Source organism: Macaca nemestrina, chromosome 15, assembly GCF_043159975.1.
Source record: "Macaca nemestrina isolate mMacNem1 chromosome 15, mMacNem.hap1, whole genome shotgun sequence".
Classification (NCBI taxonomy): Eukaryota; Metazoa; Chordata; class Mammalia; order Primates; family Cercopithecidae; genus Macaca; species Macaca nemestrina.
The window spans coordinates 7,495,714-7,522,249 of NC_092139.1; the positions used below are offsets into that span (position 1 = coordinate 7,495,714).

At 49.3% G+C, this 26,536-nt stretch overlaps 2 long non-coding RNA genes across 2 annotated transcripts; one reads left to right on the forward strand and one right to left on the reverse strand.

Annotated features, from left to right (window-relative positions):
• Positions 1-392: 392 nt before the first annotated feature.
• On the forward strand, positions 393-19,969 carry LOC105470616 (uncharacterized). Its single transcript, XR_980626.3, has 4 exons — positions 393-541; positions 4,899-5,223; positions 6,352-6,746; positions 19,425-19,969. It is a non-coding gene; the product is annotated as an uncharacterized lncRNA (long non-coding RNA).
• Positions 3,888-8,047, reverse strand: LOC112424732 (uncharacterized). The gene is made up of 2 exons (XR_003015621.2): positions 7,959-8,047; positions 3,888-4,537 (listed from the first exon to the last, which is right to left on the reverse strand). It is a non-coding gene; the product is annotated as an uncharacterized lncRNA (long non-coding RNA).
• Positions 19,970-26,536: the final 6,567 nt, after the last annotated feature.

Here is a 26,536-nt window from a genome sequence, read left to right on the forward strand (position 1 = left end):
AGATTCCTTTTGCAAAGTATGTGACAGCCCTTTCCAGGTCACTGCAGTGGAATTTGACCTCTGGAGCTGGGCTCTCCCGCTTTCCAGAGTCATAGTATTCCACAGTTTGTTCCCACCCTCCTCCAAAGACAGCAATCATGGGCATTTTCATTTCAATGTGCACTTCTTGTTATGGTTAGTATTTGTCGATTACAAAAGTCATATATTCTCATTATAAAAATATAGAAACATAAATGGAGAAAGTGAATCCTTTTCTCCAGAAATGAGCAGTATGTGAAAATTCCTTTAGAATATATTTGCCTACCCTCACCATAATTTTTAAACTAAAATGGAATAACCACATATTGTTTAGTCATCTTCATTTTCTTGTTTCTTTTTTAACTTTAGGCACATCTTGGACATTATTCCAAATACAGTCATCCTTTTTGAACGGCTGCAAAGAATCACATCATATGGATGATCTGTAACAGGGGTCCCCAGCCCCTGGGCAAGGACTAGCACTGGTCTGTGGCCTGTTAGGAATGGGGCCACACAGCAGGAGGTGAGTGGTGGCCGCGAGCGACCATTACGATCTGAGCTTCGCCTCCTGTCAGATCAGCAGTGGCATTAGAGTCTCATAGGAGCATGAACCCTATTGTGAACTGCACATGCGAGGGATTTAGGCTGCACACTCCTTATGAGACTCCAACGAATGCCTGGTGATCTGAGGTGCAGCAGCCTCTTCCCAAAACCATCCCCCACACCCACCCCCTCCCAGTCCGTGGAAGAATGGTCTTCCATGAAACTAGTCCCTGGTGCGGAAAATGGTTGGGGACAGCTGATCTAGAGTATATTGTTCCCACCCCATGGGTTGATATTTAAGTGGCTGCCAACATTTTGCTATTACAAATAGCTCTGCAGCAAGAAACAGCATTATACACATATGGTATGACACTTGAGGAACTGTAAAATTGAAAGTTCTTTGGGAGGCTGAGACGGTCAGATCACGAGGTCAGGAGATCGAGACCATCCTGGCTAACACAGTGAAACCCCGTCTCTATTAAAAAATACAAAAAACTAGCCAGGCGAGGTGGCGGGCGCCTGTAGTCCCAGCTACTCGGGAGGCTGAGGCAGGAGAATGGCGTGAACCCGGGAGGTGGAGCTTGCAGTGAGCCGAGATCTGGCCACTGCACTCCAGCCTGGGTGACAGAGCAAGACTCCGTCTCAAAAAAAAAAAAAAAAAAAAGTTGAAGTTACAATTGCAAAAATAGAATCTGGGCCAAGTAATAGCCATAATATCAGTCAAGGGCCCACTGGATCCAGGCATGGTTTAATGCACTTCCTGTTTACCAATTAATTTGATCCTTACGGCGATCTATGAATCAGGCACTGCCAGTCCCATTTCCAGGTATGAAAACGGAGGCAGGAAGAGGTTAAGTAATTGAAATCACATGGCCGGGCGCGGTGGCTCGAGCCTGTAATCCCAGCACTTTGGGAGGCCGAGACGGGCGGATCACGAGGTCAGGAGATCGAGACCATCCTGGCTAACACGGTGAAACCCCGTCTCTACTAAAAATACAAAAAACTAGCTGGGCGAGGTGGCGGGCGCCTGTAGTCCCAGCTACTCAGGAGGCTGAGGCAGGAGAATAGCGTAAACCTGGGAGGTGGAGCTTGCAGTGAGCTGAGATCCGGCCACTGCACTCCAACCTGGGCGACAGAGCGAGACTCCGTCTCAAAAAAAAAAAAAAAAAAAAAAAAAGAAATCACATGGCTGGTAGGAAGTATGTTTCGCCTTCTGACCCATATTCCAACACCGTCTTCCAGAAAGAGTGTATCCAGGCGTGCTGTTGCCAACTCGGCCTTCCTCCACTACAGCAGAAGCAGAATGCAGGGGCCTTCAGTTTACAATGGCCGACCGAGTACTTCGCATAGATTCTGCCACTGCAATCCTTACAACCACCCCATTAAGCAGGAGCCCTCCTTACCCCCCTTTACTGATGGGGAAACCAAGGCACAGAGCTTAAATGTTCACTTGTGATTTGCCTGCTGGTGTAAGCAGATTTGGAATCGTGATCTGTTGAATTAAACATAATTCACGTGAAAGTGGTTTAAGAAGTTTATGGACACCCAAGACTACTGGTCCACTAGGTGACCCCTCTCCCCGAGGCATTCCCTTTGTACATCATTGGTGGATTTGGTGTCATTTGTGGTTGGCAGTGATGGTGCCCTTGGAGACCTATGGGGGTGGTTGGGATGATTTCAGCACAGATGTCAAAGCTGAGCCGGCTTCCATCTGTGAGAGGGCAAAACTGTCCTCCAGGCGGGGCTTTGATACCTGTTAGTGGGAAGGGAGGGAGGGCAGAGATTCCCCCAAAGGTGAGGAAGGGAGATGGGAGGGGTCCTTGGTCTGAGATAGCCTCCAGGTGAGTACCTCCTGGGACAGCCACCTGTGTGCCCCTCCCCGTCTGCTGTCCCCTCCCCTGCACACTGGTCTAGGTTCCTCAGTTTCACTTTGTGGCCTCTCAACATCCAGCCCCAGGTGCAGCCTGGGCCACCCACAGCTTAGTGCCAATTGCTTTACTCAGCTAATTAGATCAGCACCTCAGCCTTCTCGGGTGCCTCTGGATGTCCAGATGTGGGCCTGAGGCTGGGGGAAAGAAGGACAGTCTCCTTCCCTCAGGGCTTATCAGGAAGGAGACAGACTTCTTTCTAAGGAGACACAGCACAGGCTTGCGTAGAATTGGGGGTGCACAACTGATAATGTGGACAAAGCTGTCTTCGGGAGGGACCTCCAAGGAAGAGTGAGCCAGGAAAGAAGGGGAAGGGGCGGCTTCCTGGCCACTGAGGAAGGAGAGTGGGGTGGAGTCAGTCCCCAAGGGGTAGCCTAGACTGCCCAGATTCCGCCCTCCCGGCCCCACCCCGCAAACACACACACCAGGGGCGCCCTGGGGCGCTGCCTTTCCTGCTTGGAGAGGGCTGCCCCAGCTGGGATGTGACCCCAGCCCCTGTTCATGAGTCTGGTCCTGGGACCCTGGCTGCTCTGTGGAGTATTTGTGTGTTTGTGGATCCTTTGGTCACTCCTTCTCCACTCTCTTAGAGTGAAGACAGCCACCTCTGGGGTGGAGAGAGGGCCCTGAGAACCTGCCCTGGTCCCCTTGGCTGTAGCATGGTGTGGTTGCCAGGGTCTGGTAGCCCCTTTTGTCTCCTGCTTCCCCTAGGACCCCCTAATACCACCCTCCTCAGCTGCACAATGGACATGGGATTTCCGCTCTGAACCTTTGCACAGGCTGCTCTGTCTGTGCCAGAACGCCTTTCCCCGCTTCTGGGGTAGGGTAGGGTTATCGTCCTGGAGAACCTTACCCATCCTTCAGATCTGCAGACATTTTCCCCGCCTCCCCCACTCATTCTGGGTGGAGTGCAGCTGCTAGCCATGGGTACCTCAGCTGAGTTTTAAAAAGATGTCCTTGTACCATGATTATGCAAGATGCTAACATTAGGGGAAGGCGGGTGAAGGGCAGATAGGAACTCTGCTGGTTTTGCAACCTTGCTGCAAGCCTAACATTATTTTCAAAACAAAAATTAGTAAGCAAAGATGTCCATTCCTCCCGACAGTCGTAGTGGGCTTGATCTCAGCTCCCACTTTTCACATGCGCAGGGCAGCCTGTGTGATCAGACCTATTGGTCCTGTGGGTTAAGGTCTCCCCTTTGTGTGTCCCCCATTAACACAAAGTGTGGCCAGATGGGGTGGCACCCCAGGATACACACAGGCGCACTCACTGATGCCCCTGGTCTTAGCTTCCATAAGCTTCAGCACAGACTGTTTGACTCCTAACCTGCTGTTTGAAATCACTTTGCTAAATATCTTTGCATTAGAGCAAGTTTCCCTGAAGCAGACCCAGAATCACTGATTCACATGCTGGTGGTTTATTGGGGATACATGTCCAGGAGAAACCACTATTGGAGTCAGGAAAGCAGAACCGAGAAGGGAAAAAGTCAAGGAAATCTGTGATTTTAGGCACAATCCCAGCCTCACCTGATCCCAGGGAGTTCGGGGCTGTGAATGACACCCAGAGCTTGGCCTGCCTAGAGGCAGGACTGGGCTTTCAGTCCCTGGCTAAGGGCTTCAGGAAGGTAGGGACCAGGTGTGTCCCACTCCGTGCACCTGCAGGGGGAGCATCTGTGACACAGAGCACCAGGCGCCGGCTGTGGAAGTTGGGAGGAGAGCACAAAAGCAGAAAGGGGGACCCGAGGAGACCTGGGCAGGTCCAGGTGCGTGGAGTCAGGAGAACAGACAGTTGGGAAAGGAAGGTGGATGCAAAATGGGGAGAGGAGGGAGAAGCTGGAACCGACAGCACGAGCTGGTGCCCCGAGGACAGACAGAGCCCCGCATCCATTCTTGTTGCCTCTCACCATGGTGAGGAGCTGTCCCGGGCCATGTAGTGTACAGTGGAGCGCAACCGTGTGTGCGCGTGCCGCAAGCGCCGAGATGGTTTCGCCCTTCAGGTCTCACTTGAGGGTCTCTCTCCTGGTCTCTTTCTCACGGGTTGCATTGTGTCCCCTAAAAGATATGTTGAGATGCTAAACCCCAGGGTCTCAGAATGTGACGTTATTTGGAATTAGAGTCATTGCACGTGTAATTAATTGAGGTAATGAGATCATTTAGAATAGGGTGGGCTGGTGATCCAGTACAACCGTCCTTATAAGGAGAGGGAAACGTGGACACAGACCTGGAGAGGGAAGACGATAGGAAGACACACAGGGAGAAGATGACCAGGTGGAGATAGAGGCAGAGATTGGGGTGATGCAGCCACAGCCAAGGACACCTGGGGCTACCAGAAGCTGGAAGGGGCCAGGAAGTCTCCTCCCCCAGAGGTTTGGAGGGAGTTCTGCCCTGCTGACATCTTGATTTTGGCCTCCAGGCTTCTGGAACTGTGAGAGAACACATTTCCGTGGTTTTCAGTCATCCAAGGTTCAGAACTTTGTGACAGCAGCCTCTGGAAACAGGCTCGCAGCAGAAACCCACATGGAAGACAGTTCTGGAAGTGTGGCTCAGCCAGGCCCCGCAGGAGATCAGAGCCACCCCAGCCTCGGGATGAATGTCTCCTCCTCACAGAGTTTTGCCAAGCCCCCTCCCATGCCAGTCCTCTGCGTGGCTTCCTGGTGCCAACCACAGTGACGATTGCACTGGGGCCCTGGACAGTCTTGCCAGGCTCCCTCAGGAGCCCGTGACTCCCTGAGGACAAGGTACTGTCTGTTTCCTTCTTTTGGTTGCCCGAGGGTTCAGCAAAGGGCCAGATTCCTTGTAGGGCCTTTTGTAACTGATGGAGAGGGTGGGGAGTTGCAAGGAGAGAGAAGCGCCCATCCCTGGGGTGGCATTGCAGCTGCAGGGGCCTGGTGGGTGGGAGTGGGGCCTCCCTGATCTACCGCACTCTGTTGCCCAGGCTGGAGGGCAGTCAGCTGTCAGCTGATGAACTCGGCTCAGAGAAAACCCAGCTTTTCTTTCCCAGTCCTGTGGGACAGACAGCTCCAAACCCTGGCCCACCAGCTTTCTCCGAGTGTTAATTTATCAGGACAATAATAATCCTCCTATGATTTAGGGTTTGGAGGGATTACCAGACTGTGGTGGTGGAGCTGATAGGCGTTTATTACCTACTTAACCATTTAAGTAGAACAAAAAAGAAAATCCTTGTTGCACAAAAGGTGATGAATGTTTTTGTTAAAACACTCTATTAAAATGATTCATTAACATGACAAAGAATCGCCCGGTCTCCAGGCACCCTTGAGGAGGTTGGAACATCTGACCAGACAAGTGTTTTTGGGGAACTTCAAGAATTCAGGATTTGCTTCTACTCTGCATGGGGTGGGGGTGGGGCGCGTCCCCCACCCCATGCAGAGGATGCCCCGCTGCTTTGCGGGATGTGGGTTTTTTTTTTTTTTTAAGAACCCAGACCCTTGTTCTCCTATGACAGCGCTGCTGCAAACCATATTGCTAAGGGAGCAGCTATGAAAGGGTCCCCACGGGTTCCCCAAAGTCGGCTACGTATTAGGTCATTTGCTCTTCCGTCCCTTTGAAACAGCAAAGGTGTCAGCTCGGCACGTCACCCCTGTGCCGTCCGATGATAGTGTTAGATCACTCAGTGGCTGATGCACAGTAGGTGGGTTCTAAAGTTTTAATGAATATAAGATGGCAGGAAGTGGCTACCCTGGAGCGATGGACAGCTGGGTCGGGAGGTGCGGAGGGGTGCTTTGGACTGGTCTTGGTTTATATCCTCACTGCTCCACCCTCGCTGTGTGAGCTTGAAGAAGTGACTTCTCTCCAAGCTTCAGTTTCCAGTCTGTAAAACGGAGCTGACACCCAGACTTTGTTCCTAGGGCTGTCGCAGGGGTTAAATGAGAGCACCGTGGCGATGTTCTTGGGCCAGTTCCTGGAAGGAAAGTAGCACATTGCCCGGCACAGAGCAAACGCTGAGGAAAGTCACTTGGGGCTGTCTTCAGGCTGCATCACAAAATTCCTCCTTCAGCAAAGACACCATCTGGCAAGCGCCCGGCAGTCTCCGCCATCCTCTGTAGTTCTGCCAGCGTATTACTGTTTTGTTTAGTTTTAAAAATATAGATGACATTTATCGAGTACTCACTGTTATTTCTCCCTTAATTCTCTCCACAGACCCACGTGGTAGGCGCTGCCATGAGCCCTATTTTCCAGATGAGGAAAATTGAGGCTTAGAAATAGTTAAGCGAGCCGTCCCAGATCACAGATCACATGGCCAGTAAGTGACGTGTGCCCAATTTGAACCCTAATCTGTCTGAATCTTTGCCTTTGGTATTTACAAAAATGTCTTGCCAGTTGGGAGAGGCAGGAAATGGGCGAGTGTTTCTTCAGGAATCACGAACCAGAATCTTCTGTGCCCTTTATCTCATCAAAGCGCCACGGCAGCACTTCAAAGTAGATGTTTTATTTGTTTTGATTTATGGCTGCTTGCTCATGAGTGTTATTCCTTTGGTGAGGAAGGAGAGGTCTTGGGGGAGGCAGGCAGGCTTTGGAGGCAAAATGCATTTGGGTTCAGCTTCATGATGGAGCTGTGTGACCCAGGGGACACTGCTTAACCTCTCTGTGCCACAACTTTTTCAGTGGTAAGCTTGGAACCTACCTTCTAGGGTGGTCTGAGGCACAGTGTCTATGAGGGGCTATGCCCGGTGCCTGCCCACTGTCAGGGCTTGCTAACTGTTGGCTGAGATGATCTGGCAGGACCATGCTGGCCTCCCTGTCATTACTCAGTGGGTGGTGATGATCTATGGGGTTTCCACCACTGCACACTGTTCACACCAGTCTGACCCGCTGATAACTCCTCTACTCCCAACAACAGATCTCCCTATTTTCCTTTCAGTTGAAGATGAAATTCATATTTCTATTATCTACTATAGGTGTGTCTGAGAGCAAAAAGGGAAAAAAAAGTGATTTAAAGCCTGGAATTCAAACCCCTGAAATCTTTGAAGCTACAGCCAGCTGAAAAAAATTGCAGTCAACTGTAGTCATTCATGTTTATCGGGGGAGGAAAAAAAAAAAAAAGGTTCACTCCAAACAAAAGCCCTTACCAGGGAGAGGGAAAATATGAGAAGTATTTGGTCGGACGCTTCATTTGCTCCAGAGCCCGCCTCTGAGCGGCTTACCCAGCAAGGCATTCCGCCCACTGGGGGCTCGACCTGTCCCCCCACCCCAGGACATTATTAAGTTGGAAATAATTAAGGTTGCTAAGTGATTTCACCCCTTGTGAAACTGCTAGAAAGGAATCCAGTCATTGTTTAATTAAAAAATGAAGAAAGAAAGGCTAAGAAGGGCAAAAGAAAAGGGAGGAAGGAAGAAAAAGAAGGAAAAAGAGAAGGAGGGAAGGAAGGAACGGGGAAAGGAAGAGAGGAAAGGGAGCTGCATGATGTGCTCAGGGAATGGGCTCAGAGGCTGGGTAGGGGGCATCTCTTCCTACCATGCAAGACGCCATCTCCTGCTCAGCTGCACTGCGGTCCCTGCCTTCGCCCGCCCTTGTGGCCATCATCCCTCCTGGCACCACAGTTTAGGCAGCTGCCTCTTCCCTGCCACCAGGGAGGAACAAAGTGAACCTGGAGTTCTCTTGGCGTCAGACGCCAGCTTCTAAAGGCTCAAAGGGGCCCAGTTAACACACAGCAGGAGTTCCGATTCAAGACTGGCTCCTGCGCTTTCCAGCCCTGTGGCCTGGGGAAACATCTTTTAACCCCAATGAAGCTGCCATTTTGGTAGGTTAAAATGGTCAGATATCAGCAATTCCATAAGGTCCCACCTGAATTGCTTAAAAGAATAGAGCGTGGGAGTACTTTTCCAATGGGCAAGCCTCGTCCTACTACAGGGCAGTAACGCGTTCCCCACGCAGTCACCGAGTATCTCTGAGATGTCGGCGTGGGGCTAAGTTGGTCCGTAGTGTGGACCTGCTTAATCCCTGTAGCAACCCCAAAAATGGATGTGGCTGTTTCCGCATGTTGTAGATGAGGCAGCTGAGGCTCAAACAGCCCAAATCTCATGCCTCAGGACGTTCTACTAGAATGTGAAGCCACTGGGATTTGAACCCAGGTAGTCTGGCTTCAGAGTCTGGGCCCTTCACTATTAATTAGTCAGCCATCAATTAATTAAAGCAATACAGTCATTTGTTCGGGAAATATTTATGGAGTTTTCTTTTAATGAACCATGTACTGTTCTAGGCATTAGAAATGCAATGATGAGGAAGAAGGAGACTCTTCTATGGAGAAAGGTAACCTGCGGCAGATAAATAAAAGATACTAAAGACAATGCTTGCCCCCAGGGGGAGAGATTTTGCTAAGGTGGTCTGGGTGGTGATATCGAAGGAAGAGACATGGTAGCTGGAACATCTGGAATGGGACAAAGTGATACTGGCAGGCAGCAAGGTGGGGGGCAATTGTGGGCTGTGGCGTGGACTTCCAGGGCCACAGTCCAGGAAGACGTAGCCTGGATCCAAGGCAGGAGAAGTGGGTAGGGTCAGACTCTACCTTGAAGGTAGAAGCAGCAGGACCTGCTGATGACTTAGATGCACGGGAGAGAAGAAGGCTATTGTTTTTGTTACCCCAGGTCCACAGCTAGTAAGTTGCAGAGCAAGGACTTGGAGCCAGGTTCTTCACATGGGGCAAATATTCACTTTGCCATTCATTTCACAAGCATTTATTGAGTTTTGTGCCAGGTGCTGAGACAGCCCTGTTGTGCCCTCCCAGAGCTTCTATTCTCCAGGGGAAGGCAGACTCCAAGCCACAAAAGTCACTGGGACCCATATAATTATGTAGGTGCAAAGAACCGGGGTGCCCAACATGTTGCAAGGGGATGGACCCCATCACTCCAGGCTTCCTGGATGGAGCCTGCAGAGGGGCAAGGTTGGACCATAAAAGATAGCTGGTTGGGCGTGGTGCCTCATGCCTGTAATCCCAGCACCTTGGGAGGCCAAGGCGGGTAGATCACAAGGTCAGGAGTTCGAGACCAGCCTGGCCAACATAGTGAAACACTGTCTCTACTGAAAATACAAAAATTAGCCGGTGTGGTGGCATGCGCCTGTAGTCCCAGCTGCTAGGGAGGGTGAGGCAGGAGAAGCGCTTGAGCCCGGGAAGCGGAGGTTGCAGTGAGCCAAGACCGCGCCATTGCACTCCAGCCTGGGCCACAGAGTGAAACTCTGTCTCAAAAAAAAAAAAAAAAAAAAAAAAGCCAACACCTTCTGATGCTTCCCAGAGGCCAGGGAGTATGCTGAGAAATTTACAGCCATTGTCTTATGTCAGTCTTTATAAGAACCCTGGGAGGCTGGGTGCGGTGGCTCATACTTATAATCCCAGCACTTTGGGAGGCTGAGGAAGGTGGATCACTTGAGTCCAGGAGCTCGAGAACAGCCTGGGCAACATGGTGAAACTCCATCTCTACAAAAAATTAGCTGGGCACGGTGGCACACACCTGTAGTCCCAGCTACTTGTGGGGCTGAGGCACAAGTATTGCTTGAGCCCAGGAGGTCAAAGCTGCAGTGAACCGTGATTGCACCACTGCACTCCAGCCTGGGTAACAGAACAAGACCCTGTCTCAAAACAACAACAGCAAGAAAAACAACCCCCAAAACAAAAAAAGCCTAGGAGGAGGAAACTATTTTTACTCCCTCTTTACAGATAAGAAAATTCAGGTTTTGGGGTGGTGGGGGCAGGTTGCCCAAGGTCACACCACTGGCAGAGCTGGGACTCAAACCTTGGGACTCAGATCCTAAACTTCACCTCTTCCCTCTCTGCTCAAAGTTCTCTGATATCAGACCTTCTCATCACTTCTTAGAGACAAAGAGATGTGATTAACAAATCAATATGTCAAATACTAAGCATGTTCTACCTCCAGACAGTCTCTGGTGATGGGAGCAGGTGTGTTTGGGGCAGGGTAGGAGGTTTGAGCTGAGCAAAATTTGATGGAAGTCCAGAAATTTGCATGGTTTTTAATTACTTTCAGATTTAATAGAATATCATTCGGTGTGATTTATTCTACTCAAAGATTGATTAGTAATACAACTTGAATTGTATTCCATTTCCCCACACAATTTAAGATGATTTAGTGACAAATAAAGACTAACCCTAAAAGCTGTTTCTTTAAAGAGCCTTAGTCACCCTTGTTCTAATGCACTTGGAAAGGAGAAATTGTGCCTCCACCAGTCAAACAGCAATTTGATCCTTCCTGAACCTCAAACAAATGAGGGTCCTTCCCATCTCTGCGGCAGTCGGTGCTCTAATGGGGTCTGAGTCACCTCTTCCTAGCCCAGGGTTTGTCAGCCTCTGCACTGTTCTCTTCTGGGCTGGATCCTCCACTGTTGGGGGGCCCGTCCTGTGCATCGGAGGGTGTTAAGCAACATCCTTGACCTTCACCCACTAAATGCTAGTAGCATCCCTTTTCCCCAGTTGTGACAGCAAAAATGTCCCTAGACATTGCTCCATGTTCTCTGTGGGGGCAAAATTGCCCCCTGCCGAGAACCACTGATTGCTTTTGTGGGGAACCAGAGCATGTTCTTCAGAGGCAAACTTAAAATCTCACTCAAAAGTGGGGAAACTCCCTCTGAGGGATAAATCACAGCTTTTGTTTCATTTTTCTTTTTTTAGAGACAGGGTCTCGCTCTGTTGCCCGGGCTGGAATGCAATGGCCTGATCATAGCTCACTGCAGCCTCAGACTCCTGGGCTCAAAGGATCCTCCCACCTCAGCCCCAGTAGCTGGGACTACAAACATGTGCCTTCATGCCTGGTTTTTTTTTTTTTTCCTAATTTGTTTTGTAGAGAGAGGAGGTTTCACTACATTGCCCAGGCTGACCTCAAACTGCTGGGATCAAGCTATCCTCCCACCTCGGCCTCCCAAAGTGTTGGAATTACAGGCATGAGCCACCGTGCCCGGCTTGTTTCCTTGTTTCTTTTGTCCCGCTTGCTACGTGGACAGCATCCTTCAGGTGCCACTGGGGGACCCTCAGAGGACTGACACCTGCAGACGTTGGGGCTTAAGAGGGGTGCAGAGCAGGCAGCTACTTGTGCCCTGGCAGTGGTTGGTATCTTCCCATCTGTTTCCTCCCTTCTGTATCCTGGATTCTGCATGAACCAAAGGGCCCCCTGAGGCCTCAAGATGAAAAGTAAAGTGGTCAGAAACGTGCCTCCCTTAAAGCAGTTGGAGTTCTTGGGCCGGGGAACACATGTTGTTCCATTTAGTGGATTTGCTCTACCAGCTTCTGGGTGTTCAGCTTTTGGGAACCCCTGTCCCTCCAGGGGATGATGTTACTGTGTGTGTGTGTCCCTAACACTCTGCAGGCAGTAATTATAGAAATTTGCGGGACGGTCCTCGTCTCGCCGACCCCCTCCCCCTTTTCCATCTCAGACAACAAATAAAACAACCCAGCTCTCCTTTGCGGCAGGACCACCAGGGCTGAGCAAAGGGCCGCCAGCCCCTCCCCAGGGTCCCTCGCGCTCCCCACTTGGCTCTTTCAAGGGCGTTTCAATGAGCAGCCTTGTTGAGACTTCCACTAGGGCCCGGCCTAGAAGGGACCATTAAAAACAGTTTCATCAGAACAAAAGAGGTTCTGTTCTTATTGTCCCCCTGGCTGCAGTTTGGATGCAGCAGTTGAAAATCTATCTGGACCGAGCAACAAATCTGGACCCAACCAGGCTGTGGAGTTCGCCCTCAGTAGGGATTTCTGGATGGATCCTTGGAGCAGATAATTTACAGCTAAAGCAAAACACAAGGAGAAGCTTTTTATTTGGCACAAATGTTTTCTATTAAAAGCCTTCGGAAGCCCCAGTAACTGGAGCTCTCTTCTTACACGAGCTCGAGGTGATTGTATTCCTGCACACAGAGCCCCTTAAAAGAATTCCTGGTTTGAATGCCAGTCTTGTCTGCAAGGAAGAGTGTGGAGCTGCACTAGGAAAGATCGCACGGAGCCCAAAGCATGTGGAAGGGGAGTGTCTTTGGGTTGATTTTAAATGCCTGCCCTGGAAGCTTTGTGGTTGGTGATTTTCTGCTGCTGAGACGCACCAAACAGGCAGGGGCATTTGTGGTGTGGACACAGGGAGAATTGCCCCAGAGAGGAACTGTTTGTCTGTCATGGGGGATGGAAACTTTTGTGGCTAACTTTCTGGGACATCAGATGAGGTCAGTGCCACCAATTCCATGGAATGGACTGCCTAAAAGAAGTTATTTTAAAATTTTTATTTGTTTTAAAAAAGTTATTTTTAGGCAGGGTGTGGTGGCTCACACTTGTAATCCCAGCACTTGGGGAGACCGAGGCCGATGGATCACCTGAGGTCAGGAATTGGAAACCAGCTTGGCCAATGTGGCAAAAACCCCGTCTCTACTAAAAATGCAAAAAAATTAGCCGGGTGTGGTGGTGGGCGCCTGTAATCCCAGCTACTTGGAAGGCTGAGGCAGGAGAATCGCTTGAACTCGGGAGGTAGAGGTTGCAGTGAGCCGAGATCACGCCACTGCACTCCAGCCTGGGCGACTTAGGGAGGCACTGTCTCAAAAAAAAAAAAAAAAGTTATTGAAAAAATTTTTTTCTGTCTGCCAAAGATGAAATTTCGAGAGATGACTAGTTTTAGCAGCTTATTTAGTTTGAACTCTGGAATCCTCATGCAGATTTCCAGAATGGTCATTTTCAAAACTGCCAGTTAGTGTCTGTGTGCAGGGCCTAGCGCAGCTCAGAGCCACTTTCATTCAGGTCATGAATTTGTCGAAATACAAGAGTCGCAGGAGCCAGTTTTGCTGTTTTGGATTCTCAACTCCAGAAAAAATGTCCCTGCAAGGCCCTGAGGACGACCCCCAAGTGCAAACAAGAACCAGCCAGAAAGCTACAGGCCAACAGGTGTATCACAGCATTTCTGAGAATTCTATATCAGATGGACATCAGCAATGTTGCTTTCCCTGTGCCCAACGACCAGGACATTCCTGGAGACGGCTTTTCTTTCTCCCTTGAGGAATTCAGAAGTGCCCTCCTGAGGAAATGTCAACTGTGAGGCCGACATGAAGAGTGGTACTGGCTGCCAGTCTCTCTCTCTCTCTCTTTCTTTCTCTCTTCTCTTTCACATAGTCTTACTCTGTTGCCCAGGCCGGAGTGCAGTGGGGGTGATCTCAGCTCATTACAACCTCTGCCTCCCGGGTTCAAGCGATTCTCCTGCCTCAGCCTCCCAAGTAGCTGGGATTACAGCCACCCACTACCACACCTGGCTAATTTTTGTATTTTTAGTAGAGACAGGATTTCACCATGTTGACCAGGCTGGTCTTAAACTCCCGATTTTAAGTGATTCACCCGTATCAGCCTCCCCAGATGTTGGGATTATAGGCGTGAGCCATCGTGCCTGGCCAGTTGACATTTCTTTTCTCTTTTTTTTTTTTTTTTTAGTCTCACTCTGTCACCCAGGCTGGAGTGCAGTAGCAGCAGTCTCAGCTCACTGCAAGCTCTGCCTCCTGGGTTCACGCCATTCTCCTGCCTCAGCCTCCCGAGTAGCTGGAACTACAGGGGCCCGCCACCATGCCTGGCTAATTTTTTTTGTATTTTTAGTAGAAACGGGGTTTCACCATGTTAGCCAGGATGGTCTCAATCTCCTGACCTCGTGATCCACCCGCCTTGGCCTCCCAAAGTGCTGGGATTACAGGCGTGAGCCACCGCACCTGGCTGACATTTCTTAAGTTGATTTTGTGTTAGGCACTTTCCATGGATTATCCCATTGGTTCTTCCCAGCAATCTGAGGGACACAGATGAGAGAAATAATTTTGCCCATTTTACAGATGAGAAAACAGAGACCCAGAAAGGTTTGGCAAATTGTCCAGGGTCACATGGTGAGCGAGTGGCAGATTCTGATTCAGGAGTCCTGGGTGGGCTGATATCCTGCTCCTGGTGGTGCTGAAACCCGTCTCTACTAAATAGACAAAAATTAGCCAGGCGTGGTGGTGGGCGCCTGTAGTCCCAGCTACTCGGGAGGCTGAGGCAGGAGAATTGCTTGAACCGGGAGGTGGAGGTGGCAGTGAGCCAGATCACACCACTGTACTCCAGCCTTTTTTTTTTCTAAAAAAAAAAAAAACCAGAATGCTCTTCCCCAGTGATGTGAGCAGCTCCTTCCCTCTCTGTCCTCAGGGGTCCCTGCTCAGATCCGGGGCTTTTCCTGATCACCATAGCTAAAGTGGCATCCTTGTCCCTCTCTGCACCCCTGCCCTGTGTTACTGGGCCCTGTCTAACAGCCCTATTAGGGTAAAAGCCTCGTGTGGAGAAGTTTGGTCCGTGTTGTTCACTGTTGTATGCACCACACTCAGAACAATGACTGGCACCTGGTAATACTCATTAAATAATTAATGCAAGAGGATAGAATGAACCCCTAGAAGAATCTATTCCAAAAGCAGACAAAAGGAGTTTAAAATTCAAAGTAGGAACAAAGACAGGGGCGCAAAAACCAACACACAAGCAAAACCCAGCGGCAAGCGACAGCCGCTCCCTGATTGAGCAGCTGTGTCTTGAGTCCCTGCTACCTGCCAGGTACTGAACCAGGAGACAGGAGCCTGCAGCAGATGGTCTCATGACGGAGGTGGATGAGAAGTCAGGAACCACACTGGACTGAGTTAGGGCCACAGCTGAAAAGGGACAGGGGCTCTGTGAACTCCTCTATCGATCAAGTATTCATTGAGCACTGACTATATGCAGAGTCCCGTGTTAGATACAGAAAGTATAAAACAGTGTATGTGGCATGTCCTCTGGGAGCTCACAAACCAACGGGCACATAGCACCCAGTGCTAATGACCTGCAAACCCATGCCAGTGCGGAAATTCAGAGCTGGAAAGGCCATTGTCCGTGCGGAAATTCAGAGCTGGAAAGGCCATTGTCGGGGGTAAGTGCCTGCCCCCCAGGGCCTCTGTCTGTCTGCAGAGCCCCCATTCAGCTGGGTGCTTGGCCATCAAGGGTTTTTTTTTTTTTTTTTTATCAAATTTTATTTTCTTTTCTCTTATCTTCCTCTTTCTCTCTTTTCTTTCCTTTCCTTCCTTTCCTTTTCTTTCATCCTTTCGTTCTTTCTTTTTTTTGAGATTGTGTTTTGCTCTTGTTGTCCAGGCTGGAGTGCAATGGCATGATTTCAGCTCACTGCAACCACTGCCTCCAGAGTTCAAGTGATTCTCCTGCTTCAGCCTCCTGAATAGCTGGGACTACAGACATCCACCACCATGCCCAGCTAATTTTTCTATTTTCAATAGAAATGGGGTTTCACCATGTTGGGCAGGCTGGTCTCAAACTCCTGACCTCAGGTGATCTGCCCATCTCTGCCTCCCAAAGTGCTGGGATTACTGCGCCTAGGCAAATTTGGTTTTCTTTTTACTGACCCAGTGTCCCTTCCTGGATTCAGGTGACAGCATCCCCCTGCTTTGGGGAAATGGTGCCTGCCCTACGATATGGTCTCTGGTGGGGTTGACCCAGTGCCCTGACCTCCACGCTGACTCATAGGTGAGCAGGTGAGGCTGGGAAATCCAGGTGCTCCCTTCCCCGTTTGCCATTACTGGTGTGCGAGGTGAGCCAAGACCTGGATATCCTCTCCTGGGAGCAAGAGGCTCTCTCTCTCTCTTCCCAGGGTCACTTGCTGGCCTGGACATGTGGCAATGCAGAGGAAACCTCTCTGCGGTAGGAAATAGTGAAGCCAGCATTCAGATAGATGCCAAATTGAAAGATGGGGACAGAGAGAAACAGAGCCACGGAGACAGAGGTCACTCCATGAGCCCCTGGGCACGCTGTTGATAGGACTTCCCTGTTAGGGACTCCACTCTGAGTTGGGCATTGAGCCGTTTTGAGGTGGGTTTCTGACACTTGCACATGATAGATCTCTGACTTAATGTAACAGCTTGCGAAACACTCTACCCTCTCCTCCCTAATTAAAGACTGAGAATGTAATCCCAGCACTTTGGGAGGCTGAGGTGGGTGGATCACAAGGTCAAGAAATCGAGACCATCCTGGCCAACATGGTGAAAACCCATCTCTACTAAAAATACAAAAATCAGCTGGGCGTAGTGGCACACGCCTGTAGTCCCAGCTACTTGGGAGGCTGAGGCAGGAGAATCTCTTGAACTCAGGAGGAGGAGGTTGCAGTGAACTGAGATCACGCCACTGCACTCCAGCCTGGCGACAGAGCAAGACTCCGTCTCAAAAAAAAAAAAAAAAAAAAAAAGGTATTGAGAAGTCCCGCAGTGAAGAAACGTGTTTCCCTTTCTGGAGCCCATCGTTTCTTAAACTTACTTGACAGAAAGCCATTTTCCCTCACAACATGTGCAAACATTTTGATGAACAGGAGAAAGAGAGAGGGTCCTCGATGCAGTGAAACATTGAAGGGGTGGAGGTGGTATTTGCAACACGAAACTCCTCTGGAAAATGGGGCTTCAAAGTGGCTCCTTGAAGCCAGACATAGAGAATTATCTAGATCAAATGTTCCTGTGCTGTTGTAGAACTTAGCTCCTGAGTAAGGAATTTTGTATCTACACGGGGCCATTTTCACAACACGACTTTTTTGAGTCACGTTCTGTTGTTTTATCTATAAAATTTCTGCCTCAGAGACAGGCCTGCCTTTTAAACACAGGGTGGTTTTATCTGCTCAGCCTGTTTATTGCTTCATGCCAAGAAGCCTTTCCGAAGTCACAGATGCCTTGAACCTCTAAGCAAGGGACTCAAAATGTCCACACTAGACTGATTTCTTTTCTCTCCTTAAAAAAATGGAAATAAAAGAACCAAATGTCTGTAAATTGAATTTTCTGGTTATAATGAGGTGGTTCCCACCCCCAACCCCCAGCAAATTCCTACATGGCGTTTGGGGATGAAAGAATATTACCCCATAAAAACAAAATCAGGGCTCCAGTGCCAGAGATGTGGAGGGTTGTAAGGAGCCATGGTTTACGGTGGGGTCCAGGGAAGGGAGGTGGTGGTGGCTTGAGGTGTAGGGTAGCTTCTACCCTTCACTGGAGCCCTAAAGAAAAACCCTGGACTTGGTATCTAAACAGCAGCCTTAGGAAATGGTCTGGGTCTCAGGTGACCACGATCTTTTGCAAACTCTTTGATGTCTGGGAACATCATGTTTCCTGGTTTTGCAGATGCAGGCAGCTCACTGGGAGCTTGTTGGGAGCAGAGGTGGGTGGAGCAGAAGTCTGGCTGAGGAGGGACACTGAGCCTTGGAAGAGGAGAACAGACCAGGGCCAGCAATGCCCATGTGTGGAGACTCTGTTCAGGGACAGGGGCCCCAGCTGGAAGTTGGGTCGCAGTTCTTTGGGCTGTGAGAATTGGGCACCAACTTGAGTCACCCCAAGGAATGTGGTGGGATCATAAAGACACCTGTGGGGAACCATCAGCTCCAGGAAAAGCTGGAGTTAGGAGGGTCTTCTGGAGCCAAGCATCCCAGATGCTCTTGTGGTCACCGCAGGGCCTTTGTCCCCACCGTTGCCTCTGCCCACAGTCCCCTCCCCCTACTCCTCCTAGGTCTGGCTTTAGAGACCGCCCCTCCTCAGAGAGGCCTTCCCACCCTCTGCTCTCAGCCTCTCACTGGGCTTTCTTTTTCTCCATGGCACTTGTCAGTCACTCCTGCTTCTCGTCCATCTCCCCTAACTAAAATACCTGTGTGAGACGTCTTGAATATCTTTCCACTGCTACTCTCTCATGGTCTGAAAGAGACTATCACATGGTGGGAATAAATTAATATATATGTGAATGAATCAATGAACGAATAGAATTTCAGGGCTGCTGGGTACAGTTGCTGAGAGTGTGTACTGCACAACTCCGGAGGTCACCGTTGTCAAAGGCAAGAATAGGAATGTTGATCCCAGAGTGCACAGTGTACAACCTACACTACTGGACCCCAGTGGCCTGAGCTCCTTTGTAAGGCAAGCTTGCTCACCACCCATCATGGCTACACTCTCTACCTCTTGACCTGGCCTTACTCCTGTAACCTCGTTTTCTCTGGATTTCCTATTTCAAATACCCAAGGAAGTGAATCTGATAACTCTGGATAGCTGTCTTGCCTCAAGCCATGTCATCGGTCACTCTGGGCAGCTTGGAGTAATAGCCTTCACATGACATCCTCTATCCTGATTTTTTCAGGCTGGGGAGGGGGCAAGGTTGCCTGTGGTGGTCACCTGTGTGTGCTGCCTGCCTGGACCCATGCAAATACTTCACACACAATGTCTCATTTTATCCCCACAACAAGCCAGCATATTTATTTATTTATTTATTTATTTATTTATTTATTTATTTATTTATATCTGAGATGGAGCTTTGCTCTTGTTGCCTAGGTTAGACTGCAATGGCATGCTCTCAGCTCACTGCAACCTCCTCCTCCAGGATTCAAGTGATTCTCCTGCCTCAGCCTCCCAAGTAGCTGGGATTACAGGCATGCACCACCACACCCAGCTAATTTTGTATTTTTTATTAGTGGGTTTCACCATGTTGGTCAGGGTGGTCTTGAACTTCTGACCTCAGGTGATCCACCCACCTTGGCCTCCCAAAGTGCTGGGATTATAGGCATGAGCCACTGTGACCGGCCAGGCAGCACTATAATTATACCTACTTTACAGGTGAGGAAATGGGCTCAGAGACTGCCGTCAGGCTGGCTGAATTAAAACATGGTTCCATTGCTTTCTGGCAGTGGAATTGATTAATCTGAGCCTCAGTTTCCTCATCTGTAAATTGGGCACAAAAATATCTATTTCAAAAGAGTTGTGAGGATGAAATGAGGTGATGCAGATAACTGAACCGGGCGTCTAGACTATTAGCCGTCGTTGGTACTGATGTCTGTTGGTGTGCTGTCCTTCCCTCCGACTCGGAAGTGCTTGATGCCACTGTCTGCAGTGATGCTGCAGGTGGGAGGAGCTTGCATGTGCTCTGAACACATGACGAAAATGAAAAAATTTGTTTTTTAGGGTTTGTGTTCTGAGGCTTAGTTGTCTGGGGCACGAGTGCTTGAAGAAGAGAAAAGCTCCCCGGGATGCTTGCGCACGTGCTCCGGCAAGTCTGCATCTGACTCTCAAGGCTGTTTTGTCACCTGATCTCCCAATGACTCTGAGATGTGTGATGAGTGCGGCTCAAGGAGTGGGGAGCTCAGGGACATGCCTACTGCCACTCAGCAGGTGAGTGACAATCCCAAGTCAGGCAGTATTCCAGACAGAAACCAAGACGTGCTCGCAGAGAGTTCATTCACTCATTCAGCAAATATTCACCGAGTATCAGCTACATATGGGACACTGTTGTGAGCTCTACTCATGGTAGTGAACAAATCAGACCAAAACACATGCCCACATTTCCATGGCAGGAGAGAGACAATGAACAAATGAACATGTAACTGTTGTATTTCAGGTGGTGGTGGTAAGAGAAAAAGAAAACATGGGTTGCTTCTGATAGACGGGCAAGGGAAAACGTCAGTGGTGAAATATTTGAGCAGAGACCCAGAGGAGGTGAAGGAGGTGAATATCAGCATGAGCCTTCCAGGCAAATGGCCCAGCAAGTGCAAAGGCCCTGAGGCTTTTGCAGAACCAAGGACACAGCTGATGCGTCTTGCTTTATGCATAAAAACTCTTAGTGTAGAATTGCCAGATAGAATACATGGTGAGAGGTTAAGTTTGCATTTCAGATAAACAAAGGCTCATTGTTAGTATAAGTATGTCCTGTGCAACTTGGGACATATTTATTAAAAAAAAAAACGAGTCATTGTTTATCTGAAATTCAAATTTAACTGGATATCCTATATTTTTTATTTGCCAAATCTGGCAACTCAACTCAGTGGTTTGTTATCATGTGAGCTATGGAAATAAAAATCTCAGGCTGGCTTTCCAGGGGCAACTGACTGGGTGAAATAGGGGATCAGAATTGGGTCATCCAGTTTGAATGCTGGCTTTGTCATTTGTTAGTCATGTTTCTTGGCCAAGTCCTTTGACCCCTGGGCCTCCATATCTTCATCTGTGAAATGGGAGATACTGCATCCAATTTCAGGGTGATTCGAAGACAAGAGCTAATCAGCAAAGCTTGGACATCAGATAGCTGTGTCACTCACGCTCACTCTTATTAGTTGTTTATATTATTTATTGTTTATATTATTATATTGTTTATATATTGTTATATTAGAGCATCATATGTAAGATGAGCTCAAATCTGTTAGTCTTCCCATAAGATCTTTTCACATGAGTTGGGACTAACCTGTTATATTTAGAGTAATGGTTTACCAACAGGGAGGCAATAAAGATAAAACTCGAAGTAAAAGAAAGAACACATTTTTTTTTTTAAATGAGCAGAAACACAGTGAAGGAGGTGAGAGAAGGAAGAAAACAACAGAGATGGAGAGAAGCACGACGTGGGGTGGTGAGGAGTTCCCAGGACTCTGGGAGCCAGGAGCCCAGCCTAATCCTAGCTCTGCCCTGATTCACTGTAAGACTTTGGGTTCAACAGTTTCTCTTTGGGTGTCAATTTCTCTGTCTTCAAGATGAAGGAATTGAACCACATGTCTGCAGGACTTTTGTTGTAATGGACTGGAAACTCAGTACACAATGGCTTAAGCTGAACAGTCCTGGGTGGGGCTGGCTTCAGGGATAGTGGGCTCCAGGGACTCACTGATGCTGTCGGTCTCCTGCCTCCTCTTGTTTTACTGTCCTGTGGCTTCTCTCACAGGGCAGGCTCTCCCTGAAGGGAGGGAAGATGACTGCCAGCAGCAGCCGCTGACCTAGCAACCCCAGTGGGAGGAAAGACCCCTTTTCCTGGTAGTTCCAGCAAAAGTTCTAAAGTTGAATCTCACTGACTTAGATTAGGTCACATGACTCACTGAACCTATCGCACGTGCATCTCTGATTGACCAGGCTGGGTCACGTACCCACCTGAATTTTAGAGAAGAGGATAGTTCAACCTGAAATACAGGGACTGACAGTGAAGAAGGGACATTTCCACTGAGGAAAACAGAGGAAATCTTGGCCAGGCACAGTGGCTTATGCCTGTAATCCCAGCACTTTGAGAGGCCAAGACAGATGGATTGTTTGAGGCCAGGAGTTCAAGATCAGTCTGGCCAATGTGGTGTAACCCTGTCTCTACTAAAAATACAAAAATTAGCCAGGTGTGGTAGTGCATGTAGTAGCTGTAATTCCAGCTACTTGGTGGGCTGAGGAGGGAGAATTGCTTGAACCCAGGAGGCGGAGGTTACAGTGAGGTGAGATTGTGCCACTGCACTCCAGCCTGGGGACAGAGGGAGAGTCTGTCTCAAAAAAAAAAAAAAAAAAAAAAAGAAAAAAAAAGAAAACAGAAGAAATCTTTGCAGAAGAAGGAGAAAAGGCAGGGGTCTCAAATTAGGTGGGCTTCCAAAGTGTTTTCTCTGAAACCCTGGGAGCAGAGAAAATGGTAGTGAAAAGAAACCAAGCCTGGGGGCTCTGGGCCCCTGCTGGGATCACCTGATAAAAGGCAGGGTGTCCAGTCCGATTTGAACTTCAGATAAATGACGAGTGAATTTCAGTATGAGTATATTTAATACATATACTCCAATATAATGGGATATACTCATACTAAAATTCATTCACTGTTTATCTGAAATTCAAATTGAACTGCACACCCTATATTTTTTTGCTAAATGTGGCGACCCTAGTCCCTCCCCTGCCCTATTTAACCAAAGAAGCTCTGTTTCTATTTTCTGTGTCGAGCCTGTGTGAAAAACTTCCTTGACCAAAAGTTTTAGCTGCTGAACAAAAGAGAAGGCCTGTATCCTTTTAACTGACATGGTTGCCATGCCGTCTCCAGCTCCCCAGTGCTGTATCCAGCAGGGCTCCTGGCTGCAGGCAACAGAAACCAGCTTGGGCAGGCTGGTGCAGAAAAGGAGTCCACTAGAGGATCTTAGAGGCTCACAGAACCCCTGGGAGGGCCAGAGAACCAGGCTTCGGGGCTCTGTAGTTGGGACATGGCCCCAGATCACTCTGCAGAATGGTCTGGGCCTGCGCTGATAGCTTCTGGGGTCGGTGCCTCTGACTGACTGAAACTTGGTCACCTGTCAGGGCTCTGGCTGCAAAGCAGGCGAGACAGTGCTTTTCTGGATATTCACCAGATGGGGCATCCTCAACCATAAGAGAGGGCTCAGATCTAGCTGGGAGGAGGGAGATGCTGAAAAGCAGGAGCAGTGAACCCTCACTCCTGCTCTTGCAGATGGAATTCTGGTTTTTGATGTTTCTGGGGAGGCGGGGAGTTTATCAGATCAGTCACCAGGGGCCAAACAGCAGAGTTTTGCTGGGAAGGGACTCTGGGGAAGGTTAGGGTCAGAGTTTGCCTAAAGGGGCCGACAGTTCCAGCCTTTTCAACCACTGGCTCAGTAGTCCTCAAATCATGAATTCAATGGAGCTGTCTTGAAATGCACCATCCTTGGTGGTCCTTTGGTTTGGGTGATGGGTTGTGGGAGTCTGGGCACATCCTCCAGACACAGCAGAGCCCTTTATGAGACCAGGGGCAAACCAGATTCATCGAATCTGACTGGTAGATGTGTCTTCTTTGGTCTAATGACCGAAACGTTGCCAATAGATAAACATTGAGAGATGTCACCACTCAAACTCAAGTTTCTAGCTTCTCTGGAAAATTAGAACTATCTGGTGATGTTGGAATCAAATTTCTGGATGGCATCACCCATGGGCATGTGGTTTCCAGTTCACCCCAGTCTGCACCCCTCCTTACTTATCCAGGCCAGTGTCTCCTGCCACCTGTCGCTGTGTCTGTGCTCATGATTGCCTTTCATTAAATTAAGAGGAAGGGAAATATTCCTTGGGCCTCACATTGCATCTCTGTATTTATGTTACGTGGCAGGTGCCCATTGGCTTTTGAGTGCGTGACTTCTGCAATAAAGGAGGAATTGAAGACGGGCTCAGAGGTATGTTCCTCAAACACTGATAGGGCATCTACTGTGTGCAAGGCCTCCATGGGCACTGGGAGGTCCATCCAGGACTAAGACGAACCCTGCGTTTTGGTGTACCTCAATGTTTAAGGACTTAGGTCCTGGAACAAGATCGCCGGTGTCAGAATTCTGATTTTACCATTCATTCACCATCGGTGTGGCTTCGGGCGGGTTCCCTCAAGTATTTGAGCCTCAATTTCCTCATCTGTGAAATGGGGATAATACTAATAAAAATAATACAAGGTAATTGGGAGAAGTAATGAGTTAATTTAAAAAGACAGCCGGAATCACAGATAATGACGTTTTAATTTGAAGCCCCAGTTGGTCAGCTGTAACTTCAGAAATCTAGAGCCCTGATCATCAACATACAGTCTGAAGACCACAGCCTCTGAGCCCCCAGGAGCTGATGAGGAGTGCAGAATCTCAGCCCACTCACACTGGCTGTGTGGGAATCTGTGTTCTAGCAGACCCCCAGCGGATTCATATGCACAGTTGGGTTGGAGAAGTGTTGCTTTACGTTAAAACAAGGAAGGAAGGGGCTGCTCTCAGGTCACTGAACGTTCACTGATGCTTAAAGGCCTGTGCTGTGTAGACAGATGTGGCTTTGGATCCTGGCTCCATTACAGATTGGCTGTCTGACTTTGGGCAAGGTGCTCTCTGGACATTGGTCCTCCTTCTCTGCCATGTGAGGAGCAGAACTAGCCTCTCCATGCAGTGAGGGGTTGCAGGTGACATGGGCTTGGGCAGTGCAGGCTTAGCAGGTGTCCAGCAGAAGCAAGTGCTCCCAACAGGTGACAGGTCGGCCGCTCCCTGTCACGTTTTGGAAGGAGGAAAAGGCTACCTCTAATGCTGAACCAAGGATAGTTAGTGCTCAAAACCATACCAGACTTCCTCCAATCAAGGAAGAAATACAGCCCTGATAATAATAAACACTGCTTCCCCCTAGCTGGCTTCCAGATCCTAGAAATCCTGCATGGTATCAGCTTTCTCTAGAGTGTGTGTGTCGTCTGTGTTTTCCATTTGGAACTGTGGCCACTGCCATGTGTATTTAAGACTGATGGAAGACGTTTAGTCTCTCATTCTGCTGCTTTTAAAGTTGTGCAAAGAAAATCTCAGAGTGGGCAAACGTGAGGAGTCCAAGCCTCCCGTGCAATGAGAGATCTGCATGGGAGACAAAATTTCACCACAGGTGTGCTCTAATAACTTCCTCTGCAGGGCCCACCTCTCTGCACACAAGGATTTTCATGCCTGTGCATGAGGCGGCTCTTGGCCTTCTATTCCTTGTTGGGGTTGGAGGCCCAGGTCATCTGGCCTTAGCCAGGTGGTGTGGACAGAGAGAGCTGCCCACTGGCTTCCTTGACTGTGCTCCCCAGGTAGCCCCAGGGCCAGCCGAACCTCCTCTAGGGCAGATGGATGAAGATGAGGTCCCCACCTCGCTGAACAATGTGTGTGTCAGCAGAATTCTTTTCTTCTTTTTACTGCCTTAGAGAGACACGCTGACTTGGTCAAAATCGCTTCGGCAAGATGTGACTGATGATGGAGGAAATGAAAACTCCTGGCCCAGCACTGGGAGGCCAGCAGGCGAGGGGCATGGACCCTGGGCCGGGGCCGCCTGACACAATAACACCCCTCACAATTCCAGGCCATCTTTCATCCAGCCAAAGGCGGCCCCAGGTGTGGAGCAGACTGGGGCAGATCGGATTACGGTCCTGGAGCCTAGTGCTGGGTGCCCTGGCCAGGGGAGCCACAACTGGGAGTGTGTGGGTGGGGGACTAGCTGCTGGGGAAATGAGATAGGCCCCAGGGAAGTCCCTGGGCCCGGCTGGCCTGCGGTGGGCCTGGGCACAATGTGAGGATCGGAATGCAGTGATGGCCCTTTCATCTCTAATGTTCCCTTCCACTTCACTCTCTCTTTTGCTCTGGTACTTTTGCTCTTGCTCTCAGAGTCAGGATCCATTTGCTTTTCTCTGCTTGGCCAAAAAGCAGATCATCATGAAAAGTTTTGTTGTTGTTTTGTAACTCAGGAGGCTTTTCTGTTACCGTATTTTCCTTTTCATCCAGATGGTAACATAGTAACATTTATCAAGGGTTTTCTCTGTGTCCCAGGCACTGTGCAAAGCTCTTTCCATGAATTAACTTCTGAAACCTCACAGCGATCCCAGAAGACAGGCGCTATCAGTCCCCCATTTTACAGATGGGGGAACTGAGGTGTAGAGAGGTTAAGTCCCTTGCCCATGGTGCACAGCTGGAAGAGACAGAGCTGGAGTGTGAATGTGGGTGGGCAGGCTCCAGTGCCCAGGCTACCTCCTCCACACAAGATTTGCCCTCAGCAATCTCAAAGCCTTTTCTGGTGGTGGCCTCAGCTCCCAAACTGGCATCGGATGCACTCCCAGATGGATATTTCTTGCTTGCTGGTTTTCATTCATTCATTCATTCATTCATTCATTCATTCATTCATTCGGCATTCACTGAGGGGCTGGTGCAGTCTTGGGGATGCCTCTGGGGGAGGAAACAGGGAAAAGAAAGACCCCCTCCCCCAGCGTGGATCACAGGAAAGATAAGGCTAAGTGGGGGTTTGTGGGAGTTCAGAGGAAACCTTATCTCTTGAGGTCTTGGATATGAAGGGCATGTTGTCTCTCCCTCTTGCATGAGAAAAGGTGGCATCTCGGAGGAAGGGTTTCTGGGGTGAGGGATCTGGGAGATGCCTTAGCTTGGCGCCTGCACTGGCGCCTGCGTGGTCAGGCCTCAGTCAACCGGTCTCTTTAGGTGTTGGCTGTGCTTATTACTATTCATTCAACAGGTACTAATTGAGCACCTGCTGTGTGCCAGGCTCAGAATAGGCTCAGGTGAGATGCACAAAGAAGGGTAAACTAGAATTCTTGCTTAGACACTGACAGATCAGTTGTTTCATATGTAAATTGTAGCACCGAGACCTGCTGCCCCTGCCCCCAGCCTCACCTGCTTGTGAAGATCCCTCCAAAAGATTTGAGAGTAGATAAAAAGCAGAGACTACCGCTGAAGGGCAGGGCTGCTTTGGCTCCTTGTTATTTCAGATTTGGAAGAAAGTGACCTCCTTTCTCTCTGCTGGCACTGGAGGTGGCATAGCCTGCCCCTGGCAAGCCAGCGCTGG